Source organism: Prorops nasuta, unplaced genomic scaffold, assembly GCF_024137725.1.
Source record: "Prorops nasuta isolate Cenicafe-Biocafe unplaced genomic scaffold, Cenicafe_Pnas_1.2 PNAS00002, whole genome shotgun sequence".
NCBI lineage: Eukaryota > Metazoa > Arthropoda > Insecta > Hymenoptera > Bethylidae > Prorops > Prorops nasuta.
Window position 1 is genome coordinate 6,546,862 of NW_027116799.1, and position 6,007 is coordinate 6,552,868.

The 6,007-nt window shown below is 39.5% G+C and overlaps 1 long non-coding RNA gene across 1 annotated transcript; it reads left to right on the forward strand.

Moving 5' to 3' along the window:
- The first annotated feature begins 3,679 nt into the window (after positions 1 to 3,679).
- Positions 3,680 to 5,886, forward strand: LOC136783025 (uncharacterized). The gene is made up of 3 exons (XR_010824211.1): positions 3,680 to 3,995; positions 4,320 to 4,514; positions 4,572 to 5,886. It is a non-coding gene; the product is annotated as an uncharacterized lncRNA (long non-coding RNA).
- The last annotated feature ends 121 nt before the right edge of the window (positions 5,887 to 6,007 follow it).

Below are 6,007 nucleotides of genomic sequence, written 5' to 3' on the forward strand. Positions count from 1 at the left end.
GCGAAAACTTTGCTCATTTTTCGTGAAATTATCAAAGATATTATTCTGTCACTCTATAGCTCCGGATACGATAAAGTTCCGATCCCTTCGTAATTAAACATTTCCTTCTGCTCTCTGGATGTTTATAAGTAATAAATATGGAAAATCTGCTACTGTTAATTTTCGTGAAAAAAAAAGTTTTTTTTAGGTTTTGTAATGGTGCGAGCCAGTTGGCGCGAGGTCACGCGTCATTCTCATCACGATTCCTCAATCTTAAACACGATTTTACAAATAAATGGTTTTTGCTTGTTAATATTTAATGAAAAAATCCAATATTGTTATTTTCCACAAAAAGGCGAAAGTCTGTTTGATTTTTTCACACTTCCTAACGATACGAGCCAGTTGGCGCGAGGTCACGTTTCATCCTCGTCGCGATTCCCCAATCTTAAACATGATTATACCGATATTGTATCCCGACAGACCAGCAATGTTCAGTGTTCAAGCTTGCTGACCGTACCGGGATTAAAACCAATCAGTACTCGCATCACGTACATTCTATTCATTCAACGGATTATCGCGCCTTAAAATTCATCCTGCAAATGTCGTTATTTGCTTTACGATTCCCTCCGTACGACGCAGGAACAACGGATTTTCCTTTCGGCTCTCGGAAAATTCCTAGCCACTGTACTCCCATGGATAATAATAACACAGAGTCTCGCATATACATCTATATACATATATTTACCAAATCATGAGAGAAATCCGAAATTCACCGAGATGGAACGAGTCCGCGTTTGGACAGGAGAGTTTCGCATGTATAATTAAAATTAATACACTCTGAAATTGCAATAACTTTGCAGTCGTTTCACGAGAGAAATCCATCGATCGAAAAACGAACCTGGCTGGTTTATATACATGTGTGTATATATATATATATATATATATATATATATATATAGCACAGGAGTGTGCAGAAGGCATATCAGTCCATTCGAAGGAGACGAGCCTGATGGAAATTGCAGAGGGATCGTTGGTGCTTTGGAAATTTACGAGCTCGCACCTCGATTCCAGGAACGAGCTCGTAATTCTTGGACTCGCTGGGACGATGTCCGACAGGATGCTATAGAAAAATGGCGCGTTTCAACGCGTTACAGCGACTCTCCCATGTAAACTGCGTTGTTTAACCAATGGAGATCGCGTAATATGAACGATACGGGCCGGCAGGTGTTTTAGAGGGAGATCTCTCGTGCTAAAAAAATAAAAACATTATTATCGAGCAAGAGAACAGTTTTCCTGGAGTAAATGGGACAGGAAAAGGGGTTCGATCGGGAGCGAGCATCCTCGCTCGAACCTCGGCTCCAGAAACGAGCTCGTAATTCTTGAACTCGCTCGAACGACTTCCGGTTGAATATGCTATATAAAAATGAGTCTTATAACGAGTATCCAGTGTAAACTGATTTTTTTAACCAGTGGAAAAAGTGTAATGCACTCGGAGAGATTTTTGATGCTAAAAAAATAAAAACAAGATTGTCGAGGAGTAGAATTGTATTCCTGACGTAAATGGGACAGGAAGAAGGATTCGATCAGGGTAGGCATTGCGGGAACCAACTCGTATTTCTTGGACTTGCTAGGTGACGACGTTTAAATGAATTCTGTATAAAAATGCATGTCATAACGAGCCGGTGTAAACTGATTTTTTTTTATGCCAATGGGAAATTTGCAATATGAACGATATAGGACAGTGTGTGCTTTAGAGAAAGATTTTTTATATAAATAAAATAAACCGACGATTATCAAGCAGAAGAATTGTATTTTTGACGTAAATGGGACAGGAAGAAGGATTCGATCGAGAATAGGCATTGCAGGATCAGTTTTGTAATAATCGTAATTTTTGCACTCGCTAGAAGGACACTTAACAGGATGCTGTACAAAAATGCATGTTGTAACGAGCATCAAGTGTAATCTGATTTTTTTAACCAATGAAAAACGTGTAATGCACTCGAGAGGGATTTTTGATGGTAAAATAATAAAAACAGGATTACCACGCAACAGAATAGTATTTCTGACGTAAATGCGACAGGAAGAAGGATTCGATTGGGAGTAGGCATTGCGGGAACAAATTCGTAATTCTTGCACTCGCTAGGACGACACGTAACAGAATGCTGTATAAAAATGCATGTCATAACGAGCCTCCGGTGTTAACTGATTTTTTTAACCAATGAAAAACGTGTAATGTATTCGAGAGAGATTTTTGATGCTAAAAAAATAAAAACAGGATTATCACGTGACAGAATAGTATTTCTGACGTAAATGGGACAGGAAGAAGGATTTGATCGAGAGTAGGCATTGTAGGATCAATTTCGTGTAATAATCGTAATAATTCTTGCACACGCTAGGACGACACCTAACAAAATTCTATATAAAAATGCATGTCACAACGAGCTTCCTATGTAAACTGATTTTATTAACCAATGGAAAATATGTAATGTATTCGAGAAAGATTTTTGATGCTAAACAAATAAAAACAAGATTATCACGTGAAAGAATAGTATTTCTGACGTAAATGGGACAGGAAGAAGGATTTAATCAAAAATAAGGACTACAGGAACAAACTCTTAATTTTTGAACTCGCTACTAAAACATCAAAAAAATACTATATAAAAAATGACTCGTTACAACACGCTTCCATGTAAACTGATTCCTTCAACCAATAGAAAACACATAAAGCTATCGAGAGACACCTCTGTTGCTAAAAGAATAAAAACACGATTATCAAGCAAAAGAATAGTATTCCTGGCATAGATGGGACAGGAAGAAGGATTCAGGAGATAGATCGAGAGTAGGCATTGTCGGTAGAAATCTGTTCCTGACATAATTCCCCCTCCCCTCTCTCTCTCTCTCTCTCTTCTAATGCCACGATCCAATTCTCTCTCGTCGCTCGCTGGGTGTACTACAGTAAACAGCTGTAAACTCACAGCTGTTCCTTGTGTGCGTACGCGAGGATGTGTGTAGAGGTTTGGCTAAACGCGAGACGCATACCGAGTGTGGAATTCTGTATTGCAATTTATGCTGATTTATACGCGGTAGGGCTTGCCGATTCTCGCACATACAGCAGCCCTCATCCACTAGCATATCCCACTCTCTTCATATACTCGAGTCCTATCTTTCTCCTGTTAGAGTTAGCTGCCTCCATACCTATATCTATTTAACCGATGGACTGGTGCTTCAAGCGCGCGTTACACGCATTCTTCGACGCTAAAGGATTATATTCCACCACTGAGGTAAAAGCGGTTCATGCACGGGAGGATTCTCTCTCGTTATATTTCTGTGCCTTTGAAAAATCCTGTAGTTGTAGTGTAGCTAATGCTGGCAGATATTAATATATATATATATATATATGTATATATTGCATTGGATAATATATTTCTTGATGGACTGAAAATAGCGCATTGGCAGACTGCCTATTGGCTTGGGTTTACGATTCATCTCTAGAATAGCCAAACGTATATTAACATGCGACGTAGCGCCATCTATCAAGACTCGTGCAGGCGCTTGACAGGCTGCGAGCAGACATCCATTAAGCGGAGGGGATCTGAAAATCAAATGTTATTAGAATACATGTCGCATTTGTGTACATATTCGCGAATCAAGGATTTAAACTAGAGACACGAGTGGTAACTTGATAAGCTGTCTGAGAAGGGCGATTTCTTGGTTTCTGTTTTTTTAAGGTTAAGTAAAGATTTAATTTATTCTTTAGATTCTTTAATGTCGAGGATTGTTGATAATTTATTTATTGTTTTTTGAGTAATCGTTTCTGAAAGTAAATAAAAGTGTTTTTCTCACAGCTTGGAAAATCTGCCACTCGTGGCGCTGATTACAATAAGGAGCAATGTTCAGGGGAGTCCACTTGACGTTCGGATATACTAGGAACGTTCCAAGCACGTCTTGAGGATACATGTTTTATTTGTTGATTTAATCTTTGATTTTCGCGAATAACAGTGCATCGTGTATAATAGGTAAGTTAATCAGGGTTAAGAGAATTTCTCACTTGAGGAAACTTCAAAGTTCTCGCTGGGCAAAGTTGAAAATAATTTCGTGTGCGAGCAGCTACCAACAGTCACTAGCGCCACCACGGTAAATCAGCTTTCGCGACGCTGCAAAGTTGCTTGCCCCCTCGTGGACCCACCAAGGCCTTTGTCACATTTTCTCTTCGACCTATCACCTCTGACCTCTGACCTCTCCTTCCACCTCTGCTTTTACCTCGATTTTTACCTCCCTATCGTCACTCTTTTCCAAACTTTCCACGGCAAAAAAGTCTCAACTTTCAGATTTCTCCACAGAATTCCACTCTTCTCTCATTCCTCCTGGAGCCCTCTGTGAACACCCTCGCTCCACCATTTTCGTGCTTCCAATGGGCGCTCGCTAATACCACCGCGTGACCAACGCTTAAATTGGCTGAATCAAATTTTAACGAGGTTGCAACACGGACAAAAATCGCAGCAGCAACGAATTAGCGTGAAAACTTTTCGAGGCTCGTGAGTAGAACAGCTGCAACATCAAGCTTCTCAAACTAAGATTCTTATTGTTTAAAGTTTCCTGCCTTTGTGTACGTTTGGAGGAATAGAGGTAAAAGGAATAATTTGTGAAATCAACGTCGTAATAGTCGCAGAGCGATTTGTGTTACTTTTTCTACTTGCTCCCTGCGCTTTGTAAGGGGAAAATGATGGATTTGGTCAGACATCGTTTTTTTTCTATTGCAATTTTCCTTCACTTGCTAAACAGACGCTCACCAATATCATTACATGGCTAAAGCATAAATTAGCTTGAATAAAATTTTAACAAGGCTGCAACGTGGGAAAATATCGTAGCTGCGAAATAGCGCGAAAAGTTTTCGGCACTCGTAAATAGAACAGTTTCAACATCAACCTTCTCAAACTAAGGCTCTTATTGCTTACAAATGCATGCATTAACAAATATATGTATAGAAATGTAGATAAAAAAATAATTTGTAAAATAAACACCACAATAGTCGCAAAGCGATTTGTGTTACTTTTTCTACTCAGTCTCCGCGCTTTGTAAGGGAAAAATGATGGATTTGGTCAGACATTCTGTTTTTTTCTATTTTATCTTTCCTTCGCTTGCTAAATAGACGCTCACCAATATCATCACATGACCATAGCATAAATTAGTTTGAATGAAATTTTAACGAAGCTGCAACGCGGGCAAAAATCGTAGTCGCGAAATGGCATGAAAAGTTCTCGAGGCTCGCGAGTAGTACAGTTGCAGTATAAAGCTTCCCAAATTAAGATTCTTATTACTTACAAAATTGTGGCTATATCAACATGTATGTAGAAAAATATAAAGAAAAAAATAATTGGTGAAATCAACGCCATAATAGTCGTAAAGCGATTTGTATTATTTCTTATACTTGATCCACGTGCTTGGTGAGGGGAAAATGATGGATTTGGTTGTATATCGTGTTTTTTTTTTCTATTGCACCTTTACTTCACTTGCTAAAACCAGCGGCTATCCGGTGTAACCTAGCGGGATCCATCCATCAAGCATTCCTTTTTCCTTTAGTCCGCCATCTCCCTCGCACCTTTTCTTCCTCGCTCCTTCCTTTTTTCATAAGGAAACCACAACTGACAGCCACCATACGTGGAATTTTCTTGAAAGACCAAAATGAAATCGCGAAATCCATTGCTGAATAACGCCCTGAATATTTTTCCCTCGGAAAGAACAGTAGTTTAGTTGTTTCGCTGAAAAATTGTATTTCCTGGAGCGCTGGAGCAGAAACTTCCTGCTCAGCAAAATTCAGCGTTACACTCGCGCGCTCCTCTTCGTGATGGAAAATGTCGCGCCATTGAGATCCGCGAAAGCCCCGGTGGATTAATTAGTCGGTGCGAGGATAATAACGCCGTTTCGAGTGGCAGAGACGGGAAAGAAAGAGAAAACGCGTGTATGGTGGAAATAGTGTATAAGCTAAACACGCAACAGGAAGGAAGGCTCGTGTAAAGAGAGAATAAAA